The sequence below is a fragment of the Lathamus discolor genome, chromosome 2, assembly GCF_037157495.1.
Source record: "Lathamus discolor isolate bLatDis1 chromosome 2, bLatDis1.hap1, whole genome shotgun sequence".
Classification (NCBI taxonomy): domain Eukaryota; kingdom Metazoa; phylum Chordata; class Aves; order Psittaciformes; family Psittacidae; genus Lathamus; species Lathamus discolor.
Genome location: NC_088885.1, coordinates 15,586,383 through 15,614,341, shown reverse-complemented (window position 1 = coordinate 15,614,341; position 27,959 = coordinate 15,586,383). Strand labels below are relative to the sequence as shown.

At 43.1% G+C, this 27,959-nt stretch overlaps 1 protein-coding gene across 2 annotated transcripts in view; it reads left to right on the top strand.

Moving 5' to 3' along the window:
• The first annotated feature begins 18,385 nt into the window (after positions 1–18,385).
• Positions 18,386–27,959, top strand: part of NPVF (neuropeptide VF precursor) — a 69,088-nt gene continuing 59,514 nt past the window's right edge. Inside the window, exons 1-2 of one of the 2 annotated variants that reach the window (XR_010610346.1) lie at positions 18,386–18,723; positions 23,283–23,959. The gene's annotated coding sequence lies outside the window, so the exon portion shown is untranslated. Of the gene's footprint in view, positions 18,724–23,282; positions 23,960–27,959 lie in introns of those variants that run through there. The other variant, XM_065669193.1, reaches the window with a different exon arrangement.

Genomic DNA, 27,959 nt, shown 5'->3' with positions numbered 1-27,959 from the left:
TATTGCTATGAAAGCTATATCATCCCTTACAATGAATTCAACCTCTTGACCTGCCCCTTTTCTTCACAATTTCATCTCTTTATATGGCCACTTCTTGGACAGCTGGGCCAGAATTCAGGTGCCTGAAGATCTGCGGCATCTTTAAAAAGATGAGAAACGACAAATACTTTGACAAATTATCTCTCAAGCCTGGCCATTTCTGTAGTACTTCATGCATTCTGATCAGACCTCCCAGCTTTAATGAGTTTGCCCTTGGTGGAGGCTGTGAGAGCAATATTAGTGCGTTTGCAAGAGGGTGAAATCCAGAGATGGCTGTTACAGAGGGCAGTGCCAAAACCTGGCCAGCTTCCAGCCTGAGCTGGAGAACCAGGGAAGGAGAACCAGCTCTGGGGAGGACTGGTAAGATCGAGATAAACCAGATCTTTCCATGTGTGAAAATATTTTTCCTGGTTCCCGAACAAAACAGAAACATTTGTGTGCAAACGAAATTCTGTGTGGAATGGAGGTCTGATAAAATGTTACTTTGGGTCAATCAAAACTTTCTGCCTTTGTGAAATCAAAGCGTTTTGGTCCAAGCTTGTCCTTTGAAAACTTCTTGGTGTTTTCTTGTGTGAAAATAATAACAATGAATTGCATGTGGGAAAAAATCATTTCCAAATGAACACTGAAAAGATTCCATTCCAGAAATGTTCACATGGGCCACTTCAAGCTTAGGGGAATGCTTTGTTCTGGGACAAGAAGTTCTGGAAACAAAATCCTGCCAGAACTGACAATTTTTTTCGAAACACTGAATAAGAAAAAATGGCACTTTTCTCTTAGAGGAAACTTTGGTTATAAAACAAATAGTTTGGGTGCACTTTGCAGAGCTGCAGCATCATGATCTGAACCTGAGTGTCAGGAGAGAACCATCAGGTGGCATTAGCTGCTGCTAAGGTGACACTGAGTGAGGTGCTGGTGTTACTCAAACAGCATTTACTGTCAAACCTGCTAACCTCATGTGGGATCAATACTACAGATGCACCTTGGTGGATATAGTTCAGAAGTGCAATCCAGGCTCAAGCCTGTATCATTTTAAACTTGTAGGCATCCTGACAGTTGGGTACGACACCATGACATGTGGATTTATTGTAATTGGCTGCTTTCAGGGACGGAGAAGCAGATCTCTGTTTCACAGGAGGCAGCTTTCTTTCCTTGTGGGGACCATGTTGAAGGCCGAATTCTGCCCATGAAAAAGCAGGTCATGGACTGAAAAAGAAGGGGTGTTTCCCTGTGCCTCCCTACATCGATATTTATTCATTTTCTATTTACTGGCCAGAGCTGTCTAGGGGAAAGTGGGAAAACATTATCGGCAGCAGTGCGACCCACAGATAGACCACCAGATTAAGATAAATTTCCTAATTTAAGAATTATTTTGATGGGGTGGGAAAGGGCAGATCAGTTTTGTCACCTCTGCCAACAGCCCCCGGCATGCACGACTGCTCTCATTGTGGAGGAGAGCTGTGCCTATCAGCACGGACATTAACTCTCAGCCATTACTGCAGGCAGAGCAGCTGCAGGAGCTTAGCGACCCCCCCCCCCCCCCCCCGCTTACACTGCCGGGCTATTTTAATTGCAACCCATAGCTTAAAGTCTTCATTAAGTTCTCTCCGAGCCCTGCCTCCTCCTCTGTAAGATCAGCCGCTTGTCGCCCTGGCTGGCGGAGCAGCGAGGAACATCTGCAGTTCAAAAGTGATGCATATGCAACAGCGGGCTCAGGATTAAAGGTCAACAGACTCCTCCGACACCCCGGACCGTCCCTCCCTTGCAGGGTGTCTGGTGTCTTTTGTTGGAAACTCTATACTTCCTGCCAGGCTTTTTGCCCACTTGCTCAGCCCAACTGCCGCAAGGCTGGCGCGGCACCTTAGCAAGCTGCCCTGGGGCTGCCCTCGCACAGTGGCTGCCGCAGGCGAATGGTCGGGTCCTTCCCTCCGCTTCTTGTCGCAAAGCCCATAGAGAGGATGACTGCAACAGCTGCAGTGCTGGCTTGCTCTTGACAAATGGTCCTGTCACTCTTCTTATTGATTAGCAATGTTATGACATTTCCCTTCAAAAACACAGATGTGGCATGGGCAGAGACAGGAGCACCGCTCTGGGAGGAACATAATGTTTGCTGTTGTTCCCATTCTCCTCTCTGCATCTGTTCATATCCTTGGCGATGGTTTCATGCGCTGACTCTTTTATCGAGAAGCAATGGGAGCAGGTGAAACCTTTGCCTGGGTTAAAGGCAAATACATCTTGTTCCATCAGGGGACTGAGAGGGCAGATGACAAGCCTGGTTTTCCCCCACTCTGTACCACTGTGCAGGGAGATAGCTGGGGACTCAGTCAAACCAGTTTTTGCAAGGGAAAGTGAAGGTGTGGTGAATCCGTATGTGATTTCAGACTCCTTTTGAGAGGTCTTTGGGCCAATTTTCTGTCTCGAGAAGTATTACTAAAAACTCATAATCATGCCTATGAAGTTTTGGTGGTATATTTGCATCCAGCAGGTCATCCCACGAGCACTGAGTCCTTGTAGACCACTCTGCTTCACCTCCACACACAGCGCCTTGCCCAATCAATCTTGTGTAGGTACACAGCTCTGCACAGGGACATATCCAAGACCATGATCTGGTTCAGGAGAGGCTTACTCATGCCTTTGTCAGCTGTGTGCAAAGCCTGGAAGCATTTCAGTATGCCCCTCAAAAGCCAAGCTAGAGCCTGTCTTGGGAGGCTGTCCAGGTGAATGGGTTTTACAGCCCTGCAGTGAAGCCATTCTTTCGTCCCCTGGAGACCTCAAAGGGGATGTTTGCACATCAGCAGAGCCATTCTCGTGCAGGTGAGCCCTGACTGCAATCCACCTCTATGGAAATCCTTCCTCCTGCAATAGAGAATGGTGATCTAATAGTGCCAGGTAGCAGACGCTTGGAAGGGGTGGCTAAGGAGGGAGGACACCAGGACCCATCTTTGGCATGAGGAAAAAGGCTTCTGAGAGGGATGGTCTGAGATCAGCCTTTCCGCATATGATTAAACTGCATTTCTGGGCAAAGCCTGCACTAGTGAGCTGTGGGTATCAGCATTTATCTCTGCTCTATGCTCAGATTTTCAGTGTAAAGGCACGTCCTGTCCATGTGCTTTGACCACGTTGGAGAGAAATCCCAGCTGGTATAGTGAGAAGCAACATTTTCCTCAGTTAGGGCATAGAAGCCGACCTCCTTGTATCAAATATTTATAGACCAAAGGACAAGTTTTGGAGAGTCTCTGTATCTTAAAATGACTGAAAGCCTTTCTTAATAGTTTGAAACATTTAATTCAGCTTTCAGTGAATGCTTTGTGTGGTTCACAGGGAAGCTAGTTAAAGTGCTTACCTTCCAGTCCTAAAGGCTGTTCCTTAGAGGCTTAGAACCATGCATGGTCTGCATTAAAGGCCTTGGAAATTCATGATAAGCTGACCCTATACACAGCAGTTAACGAGCTTGTTGTTGCATTTAAGGGATCTCTGTATCTTTTGAGTCAGAAAAAGCAAAGTGTGTCCAATATAATTACTTTCCTTGACTAAAGTCTCTTACAGTGCTAATACATCTAAAATGGACTCATCCACAACCTTGATTTACATGAACTCGAAGCAAAACACATTAGCATGACTGTGTAGGCATTACTGTACAGAGCATGCTGGTAATGAGAAGCGTATTTGTGAATGTCTCTTGTACAGCTTTCCACACATTTTACAGCCAAAAAAAGATACAGTCTAGAGGGAAAAAAAAGAAAAATGCAACAAAAACAAGGTTTTGAACCCCCAGGCAACACGATGTAGATTAATATGAGTTAAATGGTATGTGACCAATTTGTAAGGCATTTGGTTTGTATCTTGAGAAATTGAAGATGAGATCATTTTTCCTTGCAATCAGAGTAAGCCTTAGGCTACAAGCTCTTGTAGTCTCTACAATTGCCACAGGCCTCGTCTTTAATATACTAGTGTATCCTCGAATATTTCTTACAACTTTCATAGTCCAATGATGTGATAGATTTGCCAGTACAATACTCCTGCTGCCTTTCCTTAGGAAAAGCCTCCATTAGTTGTAATGTGTGCTTATAGCTTCTGTGAGTTTCATTAATATGTGTAATATTTTGCCCAGAGCTGTTCATTTATGCAAGATAAGAGTTGCAGTAATCTACATCCCATACAGTATGATGGGGTTATACAGTAAGAAAAGCATTTTTCTGCCACAGGTTCATCACTGTTTCTGAAGAAGATTGTTCCAGGCTGGTAAAAGGCCAGTAAATCGTGGGTTCACAGTCAACCCACCTCTTTAGTTTATATAACAAATTTTGTTTATTTAACAACAACAAAAATGTCAAAATGATTCGGTTCTAAGTGTTTTATTAAGGATCGTAAAAACTCCTTGCAGCTTGAGGTGTAGAGGTGAAAACTTTCAAGTACTTTACCAAACAGCTGCAAGACAGCATTCTAGGTGGAGTAGCTGGTCCAGAGACAGACTAATTGATGTCACAAGGGACTCAGTAGAAGGCTTCAAATACACCTGAGGAGATCCATACCCATGAAGCAACCTCTTCCTCTAAAATTCATCTCCCTTACCACATCACATCGCATCACATCACACCACCTTCCTATGTGAGCAAACAGCCAGGAGACTACACTCTCTTTGCAGCTATAATTCAGGAAGTGAGTTGCCTTTGTTTTTCAAATGACCTGAAGAAAATGCTCCAAAGGCATCAAGTAGAATATGCCCTTCAGGTTTCTAAGCTTAAGAAAAAAAAATCTATGATCTGTTTGGCAGTCTTCCACTTGGGTGTGTTGGCGTTCGGGAATATTTGGTAGCTATAACGACAACATGTTCTGTAATTGTTAAGCTCGTTTGCCTGAATAGTGGACAAGGAGGGTTAAATAGAGGTTGCTTTTCACTTATTTATCTATTTATTTATGTAAGAATTAAGATACAAGGACTGAAAGATGAGCAATCAGGCAATCATGGGCTCAAGTGCAGATGTACAGGTCAAAGCTCACCCAGGACCTCTTTGTGCCTCCAGATGCCAACATCCATGCCACTGACAGAGGCAGATATGCAGTTCTGCCACTGTTAAGAGTAGAGAAACATCAGCCATGAACAGCTCCTCCTGCCCACCAGTGAGCAATAACAGTGCTTGGGAAATGTTGCCTCATTCCTGACTCCAGGTCCTGGCTGGATGCTGTGTCCTCTGCCAAGTTTTGCATCACGAAAAATTTTTGCATTTTGACTCTTCACTGCTACTGCTACTTTCTCTACTGTGCTAATGGTTGTGGTGTGCTAGCCCTCACAAGCATGCCAACCCAGCGTTAGTCTCCCTCTTCCTTCAGTGGCATTATAGATGGTTTGTAGAGGAGAGGGAAGGCAGATTTGCAATAGATACCCATCCACAAAGAAAACAGGGGAAATGAGTCTTCATCCTTTTTAACATCTTCTATTTTTCAGAAAGAATATTATGGGTTTAAATGGGGTTTCTAGAAAATGGACATCCACACAAAATCACAGATAAGTTTGGGGTGAAAGGGGCTGCTAAAGGTCACCTAGTCCAACCTCCTATTCAAAGCAGAGCCAGCTTGACTGTTCAGGTGGGTTTCAAATACTTGTCAAGCAGAAGAACCAGGATTTAAACAGACGTTTTTTTGTTCACCTTGAGTGGCTCAAACTCCAGATATGACACTCAAGAAGACACATGTAGTACCACAAACTGCTCTTCAAACACTTAATTTGCATTTGGTTTTCCTGAAAGCACCCCTGTTGGAGGAGTGTACCTGCACTGAATTTGCAGGGTCACAGTCCTTTAAGTCAGGGTTGAATCTGGCCTTTCCCATCCAACATAGCCATTCAACCCTGTATTTTCAAGACTTACTGTCCTTTTTCCCCCACCGCATTACAGGACACAGCCTCCAGTTCATCAGGGTAGCAGCCCTGGCCTGCACCCATTGGCCTTGGGAGGATAGCAGGCTGCTCATTGAGGGCATTAGTTAGGCAGGAATTTTCTTTTCCCTCCTGCTCTCCACCCTGGGATAATTACAAAACTGATGGGCTATCTCTCCTCTAAGTCCAGCAACAAAGCCTCGCAGCTTGTTAGAATAATTCAGCCACAATTAGCCTTGGTGTGAAGCCAGGGCCTCCCACGGATGCGTTTGCTTGGTCCACTGCAGAAGCTACAATCTCTTTAATGATGGGAGGTTCAACTAAATTAAAGTTGACCCTCAGGCTTCTGGCAGCTAAATTCCAGCTGTAACCTTCCCTCCCACCCTTTCCTTTGGAAAAAACCCTACCAATAACAAAATACAAGTGAGAGGGGGAGGAAACCTCTCTGTTGTTAACCTTTACAGGACAGTGGATGTATCCAAATCAGACAAAAAACACGATGTCTCCCGCTGAAGTGCCATAAATAGTGCTATCTCCCAGTGTGATCTTTGAGAGAATCTGGTTTGGGGAAAGAACAGAAGAGGAGTCCTAAAAAGAGTGCGTGAAAAATGATGAAAGTTGCTTTGAAGTGAGTCCGAGAGCTGCAGTGCTTTCAGCAGCTTCCCCCTGGAAGCCCTTGAAATTCTATCTGCAATAAAAGGTACCAAAAGAAAACAGCTGGCAGGAGCTGTTAAAGTGGAAACAATATGCAGTTTAGAAGAGATAAACAGGATGGGCACGCAGTAGAATGAGAAAGAAGGTATAGATCTGTTACGTGATAGGAACAGCCCTTCTGTTCTTAGCTGAGTCCTGAGCTGAGACTGCTCAATCAGGGAGATATTGCTGGCTTCAGGAAAGTGGCTTGGGAGGAAACAGGTTTAGCCCTTGGTTTTCATGGGCACATGTATTTTGCTTTGTACTGGAGGACAAGGGCAATCGGATCTGGTCCCCTGATTCTTTTCTGAACAGGTCTTAGCTTGCATAAAACAGATTAGGGTGTCATGCTGAATGACACAAAGCAGAAGCCAGTCTTCTGTACCAATAATTTTCTAGTACCCAAGACAATGGCCGCTGGAATGGAAGCCGCTTTCCAGTTTTTGGACACTGAGGCACTCTTGCCAGCTGGGCAGTAACCCTGCTGCCAGCAGTAGAGATGGATCCACTCCTCATGCAGCTCTGAAGCAACGTGGCCAAACCTAAAGCCTGCAGACAAATATAAAGCTGGCTTTTGCCCTCACTGATACCAGAGTCTTTAGAGAGAGGAACTGGTGAAGGACTAACAGTTGGGTTGGAACAGGATCTGTCAGTTTATGCAATGCAAAGTAAAATATTGCTAACAGAGAGTGCATAGACCTTTACCTGTTTCAATTTAGAGATGTGAATCATAGATCTTGCTGTTGTCCCCAAGACCTTTACTGAAGAGACTGAGAGCAGAATATGGCCGTGGGATGATGGTGAGGAATCCACACACAACCACATCTGTGAAAAAACCTCCCATGCTCTGATCTGCTATAGACTCTGCCCCTGTCACTACTGACAGAAAGTCTGCTTAGAGACCTCTGCTCACTGGGAACGAATATTAATCAAAACTTTTGTCCCGTCTTTTACAGATGCACTTCAGATCAAAAGCACTTCTAGGGGAAAACAATAATTCAGAGATGTGGTGGGAGTGGAGCAGAATGGAGCTGAGTCATTCTTTCCATATGCTTTCATTTCTGTTTTGTACAACTCTTTCTGCAGCTCCGATGTTATTATTTGTATAACCATTAGGCTGCCCCAGTGTTAGGTTCAGAAGCGAAACTGTAACCCACACAGCTCCACTGATTTTCCAGGTTTGTGTAATTTCAGGGAATATTAAAACACAGAGAACTGGCCCCCAGTCAATTTTAGAAAAGGTGTGAAAATGTTCATATCAAGTCACTGTGCAGATGACCCAAGACATTGTACAAATAATATGTGATATGGTGTACTTAGAGTTTTCTCGAGATGTCAGCTTGGGCAGGGTCATGCTGAAGAGAGGAAAGAATAGCCAGGATTTCTGTTTTCTAGATATATGTTAAATCTCCTTCATGTGGCAAGGGTCTGACACCTTGCGGAACTCTAAAGGATAATCCATAAACAGGGAGAGGATTGCATCTGTGATAGTAGCTACCATTTTACATTGTGGGCAACTCCTCTATCTTCAGAAAGGTCCCAGTTACTCAAAATGATTTGGGGGCTTAAATACTACTGACGACATGGCTCTAAAATGCCTATTCAGAAAAGGATTCAGGCACTCACATAGTTCCAGCAGCTTCCAAGTACTTTGATGTATCTGAGGCTGCAAAACTCTTTCCCACTTGCACCAGTTTTATCCTGATTTGCAACTGATTTAGCTCCCCATAAAATCAGTGGGCATCCCTCTACTTTCTGTAACAGATGTTTGACTGGGTGTTAGGGAAGAGAAGTTCAGTCTAGCTAATCCGTACGTACAGATGCTGTTGAACTTGCTTATTAGGAAAAAAGCTTGGGATGGATGAAAATGAAGCGCTAAACATATCCAGAAGTCAGGATATTGAAGATGCCACCAGCAATGGGAAGATGATTCCAATACATAGGAGTACCAGATTGTATGCTATCCAACTACATTTTGTCTTACAGGTAAATCCTCTGGAATTTAATAATATCATCAATCTCTTTTAAAGGCTTTTGAGCAACTGAATGAAATTTAATTGTGAATTACAATCTGACCATGCAGTGCTAGATCCAGAAAAGTTACAGAGAGACTTTTCCTTATTACATTCTGTAGCTTTTATAAGCAGAAGATAGATTTCATTAAAGCATTGAGATTCATTCTTTATAAATTCTTCACAAGTCTTTCACTGAACAATTAGCAATAATATATTTTTGCATGAATGCATCCAGCTAGCAATTGATCTGTACACTGAAAATAAGGATTTTCATTGTGAATTTATAGTTCAGGTAGGATCAAGAAGAGCAAATGATATTGCAGTACAGTCAACACCATTCTCCATCCTCTCTTCCAGGTCAGTGCAAGATCTGTTTTGTACAGGAAGTGGTCTTCACTGCCACAAGACCAGTGTCTCATGTCCTTGAGATATGGTTGTACATTGGATTTTCCAGCCTTCTTATATACAGTATCAACAATACATGCAAGGAACTGAATGGTTAGTTTCAATGTATGATTTTTTTTTTTAATGTTTGCCATTTGTCTACCCTGATTTTTGACTTACCAAATACTGTTACGTTGGCCAATTTTAAACCTGAGCCTGTGAGGACTTCTTTGGCACTCTGCAGAAATAAAATAAGAGAGAGATGCCTGTGCTCAGCAAATTCTCTGTATCTTTAGAGATGAAACCTGATTTTCAATCTTCCTGACATTTTATTCCAGACTCGGTCCCAGTAACCCATTGCAGCCGCTGTTACTGAAAACCCCAGAAACTCCGTAACACTGTTTAGAGTTAGCCACATCCTGTTCACCCAGTGACATCTCTTTGTTTTCCACCATCCATCACTAGGAAGTTTACCTACAGCACCCAAAGACTGGAATGACCAGATCCCCACTGCCTGCACCAGAGCTCAGTTCTGCAGCCGCTGCCTGCATCACTCCCAACCACCTTCAGGGAGCACTGGCCCTTGAGATGCTGCAAAACCATGGCCTCAGGCAAAAGACAGCAGGATGGGTCTTGTCTGAATTGGACATGATGCCATTGTAGCCGAAAAGCTATAGGAGAGTAAAAGGGGAGACCAAGGACTTGTAATCTCATTATATCCCCATCCTCATTTTCCTCCCCCTGATCAAATTTAATTTGATAAAGTAATGCAGGCAATAACTGCCAAAGCTCAGGCCACCCAGGGAATAGCTGAGCACATGCAAAATGATGGATTCAAAGCAGCACATGACATTTCTTAACGCAACATGTTTCCCTTTAAATCATCATTTGAGTCTTAACTCCTGGAGCAACCTCAATATACACTGCTTGTCTCCTCAGAAGTGCCCCCTGGCAGGGAACAGGCTCTGTGTGCAGTGCCTTTGTCTAATTGCGTTTTGGCAGAGCACAGTGAGGAAAAAAGAGAAAATGAACTAGTTAATTCCATGGTCAAAACCTGTCTATGTCCGAAAAGCGGAGGAAGGTCAAATCCTCCTTGCTTTGCTGAACTGTCCTGCGTAGGATGTGAAACACTGCTGTCCTGGTGACTCTAGGTGAGCATTAAGGGCAGCTTTCAGTCAGCTGCTCACATTTGTGCACGTTCACTGGTAATGGTTAATGTGACTATAATTACCGCACGGATATACTTGGTTGGCTTTCCCACACAAGCTAGTTGTTGGTAGATGTAGATGTAAATTGGGGAGAGGCAGGAAAGTATTACAGGACACAGGTACTTTTTGCTGACAAGTTAGAAGTATTTCTTACAACCTGAAGCTTTGCATGAAAGTATTTAAAATATTTTCAACTCCAGGTGACAAACACATTAAACATCATCATGCAGAATATCCCACCGTACATCTCAGGACACGAGCCTGTGTTTGTGTGTCTTACCTCTCAATTACACAATCAGCTTTTGCTTTTCTGTATGTCTTACCTTGTAAAACATGCCCCACCTTCTGTGAGAGGCTAAGACAGCTGGGAAAGGTGGCTGCCCCTCTGAGCTGTGCTCCAGGAGAGGATTTAAGGAAAGGCACAGTCTCTTTTAGGAGGCTGTTGGTGCTGCTGCTGCTCAAGGGAGGCAAATTAAGACTTCAGGAGATGAAAATCCTCCTTGCTCAGGCAAAGTGCCTAGGCTCTGTACTAGAACAAAAACTGTGCCCAAAGACACAGTTTTGCAGTGGGTACTGTTTAACAAACATGCTTAATATTGCAGAAAAATAGGGGATGATGATAATTTCTACAGAGATGATCAAAAATAACCTTTGCTTTGTCTCTCAGTAACAAGGACATGCAGGCAGATGAGCCTGAACCCTGGCTTCAAAAAGCATCTACCCATCCTTTTAAAATCAGTGGGAATACTCTTGGGAAAAAAAAACCAAAAAACAAAAAAAACAAAAAACAAAAAACGGTGGAACATAAACCAGCTTTATTTTTCACAATTTCCTATATTCTGGCTGTGCTAAATCAGGGTCAGCAAATGACAGTCACACCAGGAGTATCCTCACAAGGATGAAGCTGTGGGAAGGCATCCAGGATAGTGTTAATGGGACCCTGAGTCTTGCAGCAGCTCTCTGCTCTGTGGCAGTCTCAAAATTCACTGTAGAGGAGGAAGGGGGAGTGTGGTCCAGAGGGGGAAAGATGGATTACCTTGTAGCTGACCTGTTCTTTGTTCATCTCTGTGGCACCACATCCTTTGCCACACAAGTCATAAAATTTCCTACCAGTAGCTATTTTGACAGTGACATAATAAAACTCAGAAGGGAATGAAGAAACACATCCAGAAGTGTCAAAATAATGCAGCCTACTGTGTTTGTACTAACGTTATAATATAGTAAATTATCAGTCGTTGTATACCAACCCAAAAGTAAAACTGATCTTTTAAAATTTATTTCAGAGCTTCAAACATAGTTTTGCTTTTGCAAAGTAACATCACATACCTTGAGAAAGAGTCCTTTTTGTTAACGTAAGAAGGAATGATTACCTTGGAAATGAGCGTGATTGCTATGAAAACCTCTGGCAAGAACACAAACAAGAAAAATATAGTCTAGTATCAAAGTGGCCCAGAAAGACATGACTCAGATCATGGGTTTAATTTATTTTGGACAATTTCTCATCTGGTAGCATTTTTCCATACTATTTTAATGGCTGTGGTACTCTTACTGCATTCTAAAATTAACCTTCACCTTACATGAACTAAGGAAATCTCATAACTACATCCGTATGCAACATTGCATAGGATTGCCAGTTGCTGGTACTATGGTATTAATTTCAAATATATTTCAATTTTCTTTGAAAAGCAGCATAATGGAAACTGAAATGATATCAAATGCAATAATAATAAATACAAAAAAATCTGTATACCTAAAAGTAGTAGTCAGAGGCTCCCCTGCTACTGGTGTGCAGTTGTGTCAGACAATTTAGGAGCATGCTGTATGCAGCAAAGGCTATGAGCTGCTAGACCTGACACTGGTATGAATTAAGAGGAGGGGTTGGAACTAGATGGTCCTTTCCAACCTAAGCCATTCTATGATTCTATTATTTGAGGTGCCACAGAATGAAGTGATGTGACCAAACCATATTGTCAGGCGCTGGAGGGGCAGCAGATAAAACACAGGACAAGTCCCCAGTAGATAAACCCACTAATGATGCTGTCTCTGTATTTTGTGCAATCCTTGTACAGCAACAAAATAAACCCAGCAAGAGTAGGGAGGGTTTGAACCCAGGCACTGACAAAGTCAGCCCAGTGCAGTTCCAGGTGAGAGGCCCGTTTTGCCTCTCTCTAAAGTGAGCTGGGGCCAAGCCTTACCGGAGCAGGGAGTCGCAGTGAGTGTCTGCTCCTGCTCTAGATGAGCACCAGGTACATCTGGCCCACAAAGCAGCACCCAAGTAAATGCACCTACCGCAACATAGTGATAGCAGGGCAGAGTGCCTGTTGTGCTGAGTGCAAGGTCACAGACCTGGTTTATCCTGGCCCTCAGTGACAGCAAAATATTCACAAATGGACCATGATGCCTTTGAAATGAAGGGCTTTTCTGGGCTGAGGGTACCACGGGTAGCTCAGGAACTCAAGCAGAGAGGAGTCGCAGAGCCTATCTACAATGAGATTTTAGGTGGAAAGAAAACAGCCTGATGGCTTTGGCTGCTTCATCAGGCTGTGGAAAAATACAGTGTAGAAGTCAGTATGGAGAAGCCACTTTAAGGGATGGCATTTTTACAGTTAATATGCAATTTACCCTCTATGTTCCCAGATGCCTACTAGAAGACAATGGTGACTTGCTTGGGGTTTTTTGCTGGTTTCTTTGTGCCTTTTTTTTTTAATTGGTACTAATATCTGTTCATTTTTATACACTTGGCAGGGAGCCTGAGGGGCAAGTAGATGGCTTTCAGATCATCTGTCCTATAAAGTCACTAGAAATTACCCGGTCCTCCTTTGCCCAATTATTTGATTCTCCAAATGTTGATAGTAGAGGAAGACATGAAATTGGCTCCAGGGCAGGCTTAACCTTTTCAAGAGCTCCATAATAAATTTTTCAAGCCAAATCCCTAAGTTTTATTAAGAGAAATGTACAGCAGTTTGGGTTTGCCTATATGGCCACTCATCTTTGACTGCTCGGCAGTGGTTTCGAAGCAGACTGCCAATTAGTGCTAATTGCATGGGGGTTTATGTGCGTGTACATATGCGTGTAACATAGACCTGTGTCTCCTCCTCAGACCATCAGTCATGTCGCACACACCACAGGCCCATCCAACAGCTGTGAGGTGACCTGGAGATGAAAAGCTCACATCCCATATCCAATCCCCAGAGCCAGCTGGGCCCATCCCCTAAATGACTATATAAATCCTAATAACAGCTAAGGGCGTTGTCAACAGGTATCCCAGGCTCTCCTGCTGCCCCCAGGGAGCTGCCATGGTGATGCAATATCTCAGCTGGTCTTCTGGAAAGCCCCATGGTACGGTGTTTGCCTCCACCACAGAGGGTGTGCCTCTTGGGTCAGGGGTGGGTGCATGGATGGCTCCTCACCCTCTGCTCCTAATGAGCAGGACAGGTCACTGAGGAAGAGAAAAAGGCCCAATTTTCCCAGCCACTCCAGCAAAGTTACACCATCCCCAGTGAGTGGATGGTGTGGCCCTGGCTGGCAGGACAGCAGGGTTTTTCGGCTCTTGGCACACGAGGAATGGGAGAGCTGTGTGCTCCCAGGTGCTTGCCCACTTGCACCCAGCTCCACACCACTCAGTCCTAGTGAAAGTCAGTTTTGCTCTTCTGTTTGCTTTGCAAGTGCTTAAAGTACAGCACTTAGTAAGAAGCCTGCACCCAGCTAAGTAGGACATTCGGACCATGTGAAAATCCTGCCTCGACCCATGCTGTCTTAAGGTTTCAATCTCTTTTTGGTTCACTGGGAATGTCTGCAGTTAACTTGCCATGGTGGGAGCACAGCCTGTAATTCACTGTGGTGTGTGCACTGCACGTTTACAAGCTGACACTGGTAGCTGGGCTTTTTAAGACTAAAACTGAGGGAATTCACGGTGAGAGCAGCCAACTTAACACTTTCAAATTGTTGTTTCCTAGAATTACAGTAAGAAATAAAATTATCTTGAGGAAAGCTTTTCTTTCAAAACCATCCTGATAGGGTGCATTTTATCTGCTTTCATGGATCTTAGCATTTCTACATTAAAAAAAAGAGCCAAATTATAGAATCCTCTTTGCACCAAAACCATTAAAAACTGCTATTGGGGAAAGTTCTGATGCAGTATCAATGTTGTCATTATGGAATGTATAATAAATTGCTTACCACTGTATACTGCCTATAGTTCATTAAAGAGCTGCAGGTAAGAAGAGGTAAATAGTATTTTTTCTGGAAGGGAGAGAGAACATCCGCTGAAGAGTCAAAACTTTTGCCTGGGAAAGACTTGCAGAAAATTGTGCACCCTGACTTACACTCTTTAGGCAGGAAAGACGGGATCTGGGATGTGGTGGCAGAGGCGTTTTGGGACTTTCTATGCTGTTGCTGATCCTTTTCCGCAGAGCTTGTGAAGCAAAACTTGCGCAACCCTGTGCTGTCACCGGTAATGAAGTAGCTCCACCATCTGGGGCTTTTTAGAATTGCCTTTCTTCTTCCATAACAGCAGACTCTGCACGGGTTTTGTTTTGTTGTGCTTTTTTTAATTGGTAAGACCGCATATTCGAAATAAAAGTCACTATACGATAAAGCTGTAAATGCGGATGGCAACATCCAGCTGGTCCTTATGGTCTATCCAGCAAGAACTTCTGTCTCTGAACTAAGAGGAATCTTTGTTTTACAAGCTTCCCATTGTGTTGTGTTACAAGTGCTAAGGTTTTAGCAGTCACTGTCCCAAGGGATAACAGTAAAGTGGAAGAAAGGATTTATTCTAAAAATATTTTTCTGAGACACATCGTATTTATTTAATTCCATTAATTTCTTTAATTCCATTAAGACCAAGTGGAGTTATTCCTGAAATGCAAGGGTATGAAAAAAGGCAGATTCAGAAGAGAAAATGAAAGGCTTTCATGAAAGAATGAATAAGGCCAGTGCCTTTATAGCTATAACTTGGTTTTATTGTTAAGAGCCTTGTCCCAAGCTCCTTACACTCTGTTTTCAAGTAAAAATCCAGTACATAAGCATGAATTTCAAGCAGTAAGAAATTCAACCCAGCCAAAATCAGTGTGGCAGCAGAAGAGTATTAATCAAACCCAGACCTTGCCCACAGTGTGGCTTTTCTCAGTCGCTCCCACATTAGCATAGTTGGATCTTATACTATGCCCCCAAAGCCTTTATTATTTTGCATTCTTCCATATTTCCCCACATCCTTAGCTCTGGACTGGTTGATATGAATTAACTGTGAGTCCATGCATACACAATTTAAGGTGGGGAGTGCGCGAGCAGCTGCATGGTTCTGAGTTACTGGCTGGGCTTAAACCAGGACAGGCAGGTGGGCAAACTGAGTGAAGGCACGAACTTTTCAGAGCTATCTTGGAGCTCCAAGGGCTCAGGGGCTCCTCTCCTGCTGGCACTGCTGTCCCCAGGGCTCTCTGACAGTGCTACCCTGCCTAAGGCTATGACTGAGAAGCAAGCATTGCGTAGGTCCAAGGGGCAATGGCATCCCCTCTGCCACCCCCCTGCAGTCCTGCTATCAGCTCTTGCACAGTTTAGGACTAAGTGGTTTATCTCAGTCCCACCTTCCCTTTCTGTCAACATGGGCTCCACTTTACATGGGACTCATGTACAACAGGTCTCAACAGCTACTGACCTGCGGAGGATAAAATGTGTATGAGCAGCCTCAGACCTCGGGGGCTATACAGAGAGAGAGGGAGAGAGATGGCGGTGCCCTGGGTGGACTGAAGGTATCTTTTTCCCAGCAGTTCTAGTTTTAAGTCCCACTGTACACAAAAAATGTTTATTCCTCTATCGCATGTGCCTTAAAAAAGAGCATACCTAGTGTACAGAGAACTGGCGTTTGGTTTTCCTGTTTGTGAACTTACCTGCAGCAGCTAAAATCCCACGTAGAGCCCAAATCTACTTTGTAAGTGTTTTACTGGGCGTAGCGGAAAATTTGGCATCAGAGCAAAGAGATGAAAGAAGGCAATAGTCATTGCTGACATCATGACACAAACAAAATAGACACACTCGCTCCCTTTTAGAAAGGAGATAAAGCAGCATATGGGCACTCACAGTTCTGATGTTTTGTTATTTCTGTTCCTCCCCCAGCCTTACTCCCATCCTCCCTAGAAACCTCTGCTTTCTTTTCTAACTGCTGTCTTCTTTGGCACTCTCCAGGATGAGAAGAAAGCAATCCCAACAGCAAAAAGAGTAATGTCCTCATTTACAGAAACTGTACGAAATCCAACAATATTCTTAACAATATCAACAAGGTCACGTTAGAGTTCTGAGAAATTGCAGACCTGTGTTTGCTGGTGAGGCAATAGGGTTTACACTGCTGACCATGAACACTTGTCCCATTTCCTCCAGTCACACGAATAAATTGTCAGAGACCATGAGCTCAGCGTTGCTGCAATGATCATCTCACTACTTCGATTAACCGGTGGACCAGTAAGTTTATGTCCTGAAATCAATGAAACTCAAGTCAATGAGAGAAAGAATGGGTCCACCAGCAGACACTCTTGGATAGCAATGCCCTAGTACTTGACCTGGTTTTTGCTGGAGGAGGGCAGACTCCTGCTTTCATTCAATAGCTGTGCTTGCTTCACCAAGGTAGCACTTTTTCTTGGCAAAACAGAAACCTGGAGTGCAAGAAGCACTATCCTGTATGTGCCAATGTGTATTTCCATGAGCAATTGTTCTAGTCATTAGTTTTCTCAGACTGGTCCCTATCTCTGGGTTATACTAAGTCAGCATCCAGCCCAGGACCCTGTCCCAGAGAGCAGGCTCACAGAGCCCAAGTCCCAGAGCAGAGGTGAGCAATCCAAGCCCACCCTCCCTGTGTCCTGGCTATCAGTCATCAGGGCACTTGGGACTTACCCAACCAGAAGCTGCACCTACATCACCTGTGTTTAAAAGCCACCATCAGATCTATTCTTCAGACTTCTATTGAGTTTTGTTTTGAACCTGTCTAATCAGCCCATAGTTAAGAGTTTCATGGTTTACCTATTCATTGTGTGAAAAAGAGTGGTTACATTCTTGTTTCAATTTCCTGCCTCTCAATCTATCAAAGTTTAAAAAGAGGACAGAAAACAAAAGAGATCTTAACCCTCTTGTGAAGCCAAGTTGAAGAAAAGGAAGGTGTTTGATTTGAGATGAGATCAGGCTTCCAGAAGGGCCTTTTAAACCTTCCTAATTTCATTTATTTAAGCTCAGTGAAATAAGCTATGAAAAAAAAACCACATAAAAAGTCTCAGACTTTAAAAAATCAAAATTACCAGAAGCTTCTGATAGTATAAAATCCCTCTATTACATATTTGGCAGCGAAGTGGCTGCATAGACAGATGACTTGCCATTAGAGCCCATATAAGTAACAGCTAGGGAAAGCACCTGCTGCAATACAGAAGATGTCGTTAGAAATGCAAAGATCTGATTGAAAAGCAATTTATATTCCAAGCAAATGCATAATAAGAGAAGACATACTACCCAGCATAGAGCTTCCTGCAGAGGGAAGTGACAGACAATAGAAAGTAGTTAATCCTCTGGAAATAATTAAACAAGATTAAGGGGAAAATATATTTGAAAATATACAGTGCTTAGGCAAAACACGCCTGATTCGGCTTACTGAAAAGGGAGTTTGTCCTCTTGGTCACAGGGTCTTGCAGCCTAGAGAAATTCTTTAAATTAAGAAATAGAGAGATACTGAGTTTAATTCAGTAATGAGATCATGCTATTTCAGTGGCTGTACTTGCCTATTGTTAGAGTAAAATGAATATGTACAAGGAAATTCTGGTTTTGTTTCAGAATAAATGACATTACTGCCTTCCTGTCCTAGAGATCCCTATTTCTGAGAGGGATGGGAACAGAGAGAACAAAGGTTCTTGCATTCACTTTTAATACTTGTAAAACGAAGCTGAAGTCAGCCTGCGTTTTCTGCCCTATTTCTTTGCACTGATGGGGTCTTGCTCCAGTGTATGTTAACAGAAAAAGTCCCATTAAAGCTGAAAGGAGACTGAGTCAGACCCTGGAGTTAAACACACAGAAGTGGGATGGTGATGAAGAAAATAAATAAGATTGCCTGGTTTGTGCTGTTCAACCCACAGGCAACACAGGGCAGAACCCAAGCTGGAAAAGGACAAAGCAGAAACTCTTACGAACATTAACAAGTTGAGCATTTTCTCTCTCCTGATATGAGAGAAAGAACTGACAGCTGTGTTTAGGGATAAGTCTTAGGAAAACTGAACAACTGAACTGATCCTGGTAAGACTACGGGACTTTTCTGCAAGAAATATTGGTAGCCAGTGTCTTTCCTTGTCCACTGTCCTGTGATGTCCACTAATCTGTGATGAAACCATGCTGAAATGTTAGGGGCAGTGTGAGAGAGGCAGGAGCAGACAGGAAGATGGAAATACAGACTGTCAGTGAACTCTGCACTGCACCTATCATCTAAGGCTTGAAGAGATCTACAGGCTGAGAAAGGAAACTCGAGAAGTTCCAGATACAAGTATGTTCAGTTTTTTTCCTCACAAATTTGCCTTTCACTTCTTAGTCTGTGAGTGTTCATGTAATTTAGAAGTATAGTCTCATGGCCAGTGTTCTACTTACCCTTGCTGACACTGAGTCCCTGAAGAGTGAAACCACATAGGCTGCTGGGGTAAAGCTCTGGGCAAGACTCCAGGAGCTGACAAGGGCACATGTGATGTCCCCTTTGGTCTTGGGATGTTCATCAGCTGGACTGTACCTTATGAAAGTATGTTGGCATTGGTATTTCTTCCTTAGGAACTGTAAAGTCACATACAGAGCCAGGTCTGAGTGCTGGCTGGGCACAGCAGAACGAAAGGATTTCTCTTATACACAGCAGCCCAGCATGTTGGTTTAAGCTCAGTGAAATCCTTCCTGCTTGTCTGCAGTGGGGCTGTTGCTAATGCTGGATTTTTTATCTTTCTAAGGTGTGATGCACAGCTCATTACAGTAATTTCAGTGGTCACAGGTGAGGTGCTGAGTATTTGCTCAGAACTGAGTTACTGAAGAGGTGACTGGGGGCTTCACCTCTGAGTGCTTTTGCAAGCAAAAGCAAGAAAAATGCTTCCAAAATGGTAACGGCAAGAATCTGACTGCAATCTGCAAGTCAGATAGGAACACAAAGAGCATTTCATCTCCTTTGTGATTAAGAGTGAGCTTGACACGTGGAAAACAACCAGACCACACAGACAAAGGAACCCTGGAAATAATAACCTTTAAAGAAGCACATCTGAAAAAAATAACTCTTCCAATGTTTAAATTTGCCTAGCAAGTATAGATGCCAAATGCATTTCAGGAATAGCTTGGCAATGACTGAGTACAACATTTAATTAAGTGATTATATAATCAACCCTCTGTTTTATGAAGCAATAATTCAATTCCCAAGTGAGTAAGCTATGAGGCTGAAGGCTGGGCAGTTTATCACAATGAAGGAATCTGATTACTGCTGAGGAAAACATAAGGACAACGATGTTATTGTTAAAATGCTAGCTTAATTAATATAAAATTAATAAGTCCTTTTTTTGGTTCATAGCAACGCATGCCCTGCCTGAAAGATGGTGCTTCCTCCATTTTCCATGTGGAAGTGGCGGTTATTTATGGCCACACAGAATGTGCGGGAAGTTAATGATGTCACACAGTCAATTTATTGGGTATAAAATTACAAGAGTCATTTTATCAGGGAATGATATAGTTCTTTTCCTAGAGCATAAGTAGAGAAGAGACCCCAGCTATGCTGTAAAAGAGAGATCAGACAAAGTAACTTCATTGCTGGAAAGCTTTGCACTGGATTATTAGTAATAATTCCACTAAACCAGAGGTTCTAGCCCCACTGTGCTGAGGTTTCACATATACACAATACGTGATCAGGGAGATCTGATCAGCAGTTGGTGAAAATACATACAGTATCAACAATACATATGAAGTTGTACCAACAGCATATATGAAATTGCACCAGCCACACGACTTGCTCAGAGAAGAAGGTAATATCTTCTGCAAACAGGGTATCACAAAGAGGTACGGAATGAATTGCATTCATTTATAAGTGTTTGGGGTTTGTTTAGGTTATTTTATTATGGATTTCAGCAAATCAGTGTAGGAATAATCACAGAGGGCTTTCTTGAAAGAGATTCAGAGAAATGGATCCTGTGGATGCAAGAGCAATTTACTATATGAGCATCAGAACCACAGGGAGAAAGGAGAACAAAGCAAAAGAAGCATGAATTTGGGAAATCAATTGGATATAGGGACAGGACAAGATAAAACAGGAAAAGAGATGCAGTGATCAGTGTGATTAATATGTGCAGAGCGTGGTCTTCAGTGCTGAAGTGAATAATGACTTCAGGAGGGTATGAAACCTCCTGTCGCTGCTGCTATGGCATTTGCAGAGGGTCAGGAAACCCATGTGCAGACTTGGCATTTCTGAGAGGCACCTGAGATGATGTCCTACCTGCTTTGAGAGATCTGGATGAGAAGAAAGAAAACTAAAATCCCAAGGGTCTGAGCATTGAATTTAGCCTTTTGCAGTGAATTCTACTTTTACTGCGGCACTAGGATATTAGGGGCTGTATTATGTGCTGGGTTCCCAGGATGGACAGTTCAGTGGACTGCATGCCATGTAATCATTGATTTGGTGCCTTGAAATAGAGCTTATAGGGAAAGCTGCTGGGGGAAATAGCACTAATATAGACTGAGACTGGTTACTAAAATGAGGAAGAAAACTATTAGGTTGCAATCATTTTATAGGAAAGTGTTCTTAAGTGAGGGAAAAGGGAGTTTATGTTCCATGTAGAAGAATCCCCACAGAACAGTTTCTGCTTATTAGTACTAAATTAGCCACAGCAAATGAGTGCCACTATTGTCAATGACCTGGCATTTTATAAGCACACTGGGGCTCAGTTTTAAACTATTTTACACACATAAAGACTGTGAGATGGAAGACAAAAACAAGGAAATCCACCAGCAGTCACAGCTTCAAAGACTGCTGTAGGAGTGTTCTCGAGGGTGCATACATAAGTACAATGAAATTTGCTTTGCTTCTGGAGTTTGACCACTTGGCACTGAAATACGAGGCTTGCATAGAGCAATGATAGCCCTTAACAGGGAAATTGTTGGGGCTATGCACAAGTTGCAAAAAGATGAGGAATTTAAACCTTTTGAAAGAGAGGAGTCAGTGGAGGCATTTAAAAGTGGGAAAGTAATAACACAAATCAATGTGGGGGAATGACCTGGTAAATAGGACAGGTCTTTTGTGTCACCGCATGGCCCAGGATTTTTCTTTGCCGTGTCCCAGAGACTTCCTATGCAGAGCTTCTCTCTGCTCTGCATGCTGGGGCTACAGGACAAACTCACCGGCCACTCAGCTGGACCTTCCTTTACGTCAGGGACCTCACAACCCCCATCACTCCAGATTTTGAAATTGTGCCACAAGAGAATAGACATCCTGCAAGTTGTGGGCTGTGATGGGGACTCTACCAGCTTCTTTTATGCAAGTGCAGCAAACCAGGCATGGTGATCCTACAGCCCTTCGCCAAAACAGCCCATCTGATCTTCTCCCTCCATGTCTATCTGTTGTGTAATATCTATGTACCCATCCTCATGGACAGCATGCTTATTCACCAGGTGAAGAACAGCTGCCACATCACAACCTAGATGAAAAGAGGGTAATTTATTTTATACAGGATGTGTTGCAGTGTTTTCTGGTGAGGTTTTCTGGATTGAGTCAATAATCACAGCACAATCTCCTTCATCTAAGGCCCATTGCCAATGTTGATTAAACTCTGTGTTCAGTGAATCTAGACTTGAAGTTTTGATATCCATGGGATTTCAGATGTCAAATGGGCAATCAGATAGCCAAAGCAGAATTGGTAAGAGGCCACAGGCAACACAGAACAGATTCTGATGCCAGTTTCCAAGTGCTGACAAATATTAACCTACCAAGACAAATATTAACCTACCCTCCAGACTATCAATCAACAAGCAAAGCTGTTGCTACACCAGCGCCAGATATCAAAGAGCATCAGATACTTTTTTGTCTTTCTTTGAATTTATTACACTTCAGCACTTTCCTTCTTAAAAGTTTTACAAGAGCTCTGAATTTTTAACTCAGATTTTAAGAATTCACTGAGCTTCCCAGATACGATGTCTAACAATGTTAACGACGGCTGGTTTCAGAACTCCCAGTAGAATTTGTATGCAATTAATGTTCTCCTCTTCTGAACAGAAACCTAGAGGTTTGCAAAACACACCATATGTTTGTCAGTTTGCCAATGAATCAAGATGTTTTTTGCAGCCTTCTGAGTTTCAATAATTAATGGTAATGTCTAAAACCTAAATCACAGTTCAGGGGCTCAGAACAGAACTTTTGCCATGTCCAGGGTTGTTCAGCATCATCAGAGCGAGACATTTCAGGTGAGAAATTAAACATTTGTACTAACTCCCATTTTCCCCTTACCTGGCTGATCTCCCACCTCATCGCCATTGCTCCTTTTAAAATATCTGACTGGATTCCTGCAAAAGGCTTACTTGTTATGCAGAGTAATGTTATTACCAGGCTTTGGTCTCAAACACCTGAATGTTCAATACTCCAGTGTAATCTGCTTAGGTTGACTTGCTCTTAGTGACTGAATGATGTCTAACAGTTTACAGGTCCGAAAATATACTTTATTCTCATCAAGTGACTTATTATTAGCTTTAGCAGACTATTAGCAACCAATTAATGCAACAAAATTAAACAAACAGAATAAATCAGGTCTTAAAATTGTGTTCACATGCAGAAGAGCTAAATTTTATAAGCCATGTTTTATCAATGATTATTTTAAAATGCGGCTGCTTGAAAGGCTGGTCCAGAAGAGATTTCATGTTAATACCTCATATACTTATTTCTTTCACCCTTGGGTAATTCTTCTGAGACCTCTTCTGCTTCCACACTTGTGCACAAGCACTCGTGCCTTAGCTGTGACTTTATGAGTAGGTTTCCTTTCTTTGAGGTGATGATTTTGCTTTTTGCTAGGCTAATAGAAGTCTTTTCCTTTTTATTCCCAGGTGATCTGACCTATTCCAATTCTTCTTCCCCAGTCAGATCTAAACTGGCAGTTCAAGATGGCTGATAAAGGAGCAGGAAATTCCTTAAGTATCTATACTATGCTGGACTGCTTTTCCCCTTTTTCCCCTCCAGAGCAGAAGTATTGCAGGAAGTGTTCTAATGATAATGTCAATGGCACTTCTGTTTCAGAATTATAAACACCACTTGAAATGGATTATTCTTTGGTTTGAGTAGTATCATGAGAACATGTGCTTTAGGACTTCCAAGTTTTAATAATACTTTCTAACACAGCACGTCCACAAAACATGGAGTACATTAGGAACATTCAGAATAATTCCTTCAACCAATTGCTCCTGCCTGACAGAGGCGCGGGATGTACCAGCACCATTGGGGTCACTATCAACATTTCCATTTCTGGGGTTAGAACACCCTTTAACAGCATGCAGCATGAGATGCAGAACAGTGCAGACTGGAACTGCTGGAAGATTTTCTGGACATGGCTCAGGAGTTCAAACCCTATCATGAGAACTGCAGCACAACACCAAGTGATCACAGGCATTCCATTATGCAGCCTCTTTCCCTTTAAAGATGACTGTCAGCAGCAACAATAAAAGTTTCTGGTTTAAGCCATCTCTGAATATTTCTGGGTTTCCTATTAAATGATGATTTGCTTGCAGCGCATTCTTTACTAAATTGATGTAGCAGCACTAATGGAGTGGCCAGCAAGAAAAAAATGTGTTAATGCTAAGTATGACTTGCACCAATACGGTCTATTTCAGTTTGAAGCTGGCTGCAGAAATCTCAGTACAGATAACATCTAAGTCCTATTGAGCTTAATGCGAAACTATATTATTAAGATACAAACTTGGCAGCAGCAAACACAAAGGTTTTCTTTAAAGATTCACTACCTGGTTTTTGTAAAAGCTGTGTCCAGTCCACCTCAACGTGGTCATTTTAAGCCAATTTTAATCAAAAAAGTTCAGTTTTTCTTTTTGACAATCCAGTTCTCAGCTCCATGAAAATAGTAATGAAAAAAATCTCCCTTCCCTTGAGACAAAGATGGATTTGGAAAATAAACCCCACTAATGACTCCAGAATTTAAACGTTTTTGCCATTCAAAATAAAAAAATAAAAAAAAAAAAGGAGAGAAAAAGGAACATTTGAGCAAAATCCCTTCCATTACTTTAGCTGGAAATCCTACTGCAATAAATACTTTAGCTGGAAATCCTAGCACAGTGACTCCTGGGTGCTGCAGGATAAGTATTCGATAACCCCAGGCTCCCACTTCCCATTAGAAAGTGCTCAGCTTCTTGCCCCATTTCTACCTGAAAGATTGCTTTCCCAGCCTTCTGCAGTGCAGTGGGTCCTCCAGATGGGAGACCCGGCTGTCCACAGGACTCTTAGGCTGGCCAGGATGGCAGGTCCTTAGGGAAGGGTAGGGGCATGAAGAACCAGCACTAAAAGCCCACAGGCTGGGCAGAAAAATTCTGACAGAAGCAATTTTCCATTGAAAATTGCCTGTTCAGGAAAAGGGATGGTGGTTTTCACTCACCTTGCAGGAGCTCCAGCAGAGCACCGTCTGCTTTCCTACCCACAAACCCTCTCCCCTCCTCTCTCTGCTAAACTCAGCAATCATCAAAATCCTGGGGGCTGAAAAAGCTTCAGGTTTCCCAGGTGGGTACCATAAGCTCAAAAGCTCTTGTGGCTGCCGATCATCGACTAGGGCTTGTAAGGCTGCTGCAGTCCAAGGGCAGGACTGGGTCCCACAGTAGGAAGCAGGGGAAGGGGTGCCTCCTGGATATCAGAGACTGGGCTCCCCCACTGACATTTCCTTCTGAAAGCCTTGAAGTGAGACATTTTTGATAGTTTTATAATTGTTTCCTTTAAGAAAATCCCTGCTGAGGGGAATTTTGTAAGTTGTTTGAGGTTTTTGGGGGGTCTGAATTTCCCAGAGAATGGGCAGTTTAGCTTTAGTATGGATTCAAAGAGGAAAATATTTTTCAAAGTTGTTTTTTTACTTTTATTTTAAATGAAGTCGAAGTTTATAATGTCAACTGCTAGAATTACTGTTTTTTAATCAATGCAGGAAATTTTCATGGGGGCAGAGAGGGAACAAATACAGAACAAGAAGAAAAGAAGTCGGAGAATTTCTCCTGTATGGAGAAATCCTCTGTTGCTGTGCAGCTGCCATCAGGACTTTTAGGTCACCCTTTTCTCATCTCCTATGCATGAGAGCAACCCATTTTATAAGGGGGTAAGAAGACAACTACACTGGCATGTTTGCCTGCCACAACACCACCTCAAGGCCCTGGGTAACCACAACCATAAACCTGCTTTAAACTTATACTTAGGTCTGATCTGGGCTTTCAGCTGGTTAGAAAAGAAGTGAAAAGAAGTAAAAAGAAGTGAGAAAAGTTGGAAGCGAATTGCAGAAATAGCCTGAACATAATTTGTTTTGCCTTCCTTAACATAAAGCAGGGCATTGGTTGGCTGGTCCACAAGATCCATCCATCCCACATACTCTGAATTCTCCAAACAAAACCCCATCAAAATATTTCCTCTATGTGCCTATTGGTGTTTGCAAGTTGTCAGAGCTCCCAGATTCAGTAGTACAGCGTAGCAATTCAAACAGAAATCAGTTCACTCTTGAGGGGGAACTGGGAGAATTAAGTGTGCAACCCTTACTGACTCCCACTGCCTGATGAAGGCACAAAAATGGGCAAAGGCAGGCAGATTTCAACAGTGTCACACTGGGAGAGAGAAAACTTGTTCTCTGCAGCTGAAAGAGTCAAAGAAATCTGTCACCCTGCCAAACACTCTCATACATGCAAAGTCCAAGAACTTGTTTAGCAATGACACACACCGGTCTGTACCAAGAGGTGGGGAAGTATCTCTGCTCCTGGTGCAGTACAAGCAGGCCATTGTTCCGTTGTTGTGTTCTGCTGCCAATGGTCAGCAAAACAGACATGCCACTGCAGAGGCTCCCAGGTGAGGGGAGACCAAGTGCCTCAGAGAAGGCAATGAAGGAACCTGCCAATGATTCCTCCATGGGACCAGCATGATGATGCTGGGGCAGTGGGAACAGCAGGCAAGGAGGAGGAGGAGGGCCTCCAGAGCATCCTCCAACTGATGACTGCTGCCATAGCAACAGCAGCATGTGGGAGAGGAGGAGAGAGGCACCAGCTGTGGCTGTATGATTGTGTTTACCCCTTATTTTCGGCAGAACTGCTCAAACACAGTACCGTGTTTCTGGGTTTGAAGGACGAAAGGGCAGATGTCCCTCTGCCCGTGGTGCTGCCTGGGCAGCTCTGCCCATGGGCTGCAGGTGCCAGTAATGCTGCTCCAAGCACAGGAAGCTCCCAGCTTTCACTGATCCCTGAGCTCCCTCGCACTATTTTCACTTATTTAACACAGTTGCTCCTAGCTTTCTGTAGATGTGAGATAAAAATAATTGCCAAAGTGCCCCCATGACTGTAATCTGCAGACTATGAGAATGGTCTGCTCTCAGCTGTACTAGTACAGACTCACATAGCTTTGTACCAGATTTAATTTCTCATAACCAAACCACTTTGCCCTGGAGTGTCTTGGATCAAACTTGGTCCCTGGCATGATACCTCTGATCCCAGCCATGAGCACCTAGGAGTCTAGTGTGCAAGTATAAGCCAGGCACGATCCATTGTCAAGGCATCTGCAGAAGGTGAGTTACCCACAGATAAGGAGATGACATGTTCTGGAAATGCAGGCCCTTAGCACTGATAGGATAAATTGCCCTCTGAGGGCAACAGAGAGCCACTACTCAGCCAAATTAAAGTGCAATATTCAAAGCCTAATGTCTGATGAAGTGACTCTCATCGGCAGAGTAATGTTGCCTACAGACCTACAGAGTCTCATTCATCTCACACAATTTACTCCCGTTTCTTGCTCCCTGCAGCTGAGTCAATGGCTCGCATTTTCAGAGCTGCAGTGCAGCCTCCCTCTTCTCTGCTTGGGGACCCCATGCCAGGCACAGCTAAAGATGATCCTGCCTCCTTGTTGCAAGATGCCAGCTTCAAAATACGATGTGTTTTTCCCAGACAGAAATTATCTGAGTAATGTGATTAGCAATCGTACCTGTAGGGCACATTCTGTACTCCAGTTACTGTGTGATTGCCCGGAGAGTCCACAAAAATTCAAATAACCCATTTCAGTACATTTACCAATTATCATGCAAGGGTGGGTAAGAAACAATTTGCTGTTTAAAATCAGCAAATGAAATCAAGACAACTTTCAGCTTTATGAGTTTCATTTGATTTTCCTGTACTCCAGATGAACCCCCACCCCCCGAACCAGGAGTCACAAGTGATTAATATACATATATTCTACTGAAAGCCACCAAGGGCACTAAATTAAATCTGCGGTGCTCTCTCTCACGCACCCCCCCCCACAAATGGTCTGGAAGCCTGAGCAAGGCTTCCTATTGGATTGAGATTGCCAGCCAGCCTGAAAGCTATTAGTACTGGTTAGAGAGCCGCAGAATGATTTAGCAGAATTTGAAATGATTGCTGTAGCAGCGTGTTCCATGCTGGAGCCTGGATGTCGTTCTTGGAAAAAACTCATGATTTTAAAGTTATTTGACAGATCTATTGGTGTTTTGGATTTTTAAGGATCCAGACTCATGCACAATCACACTATCTTTT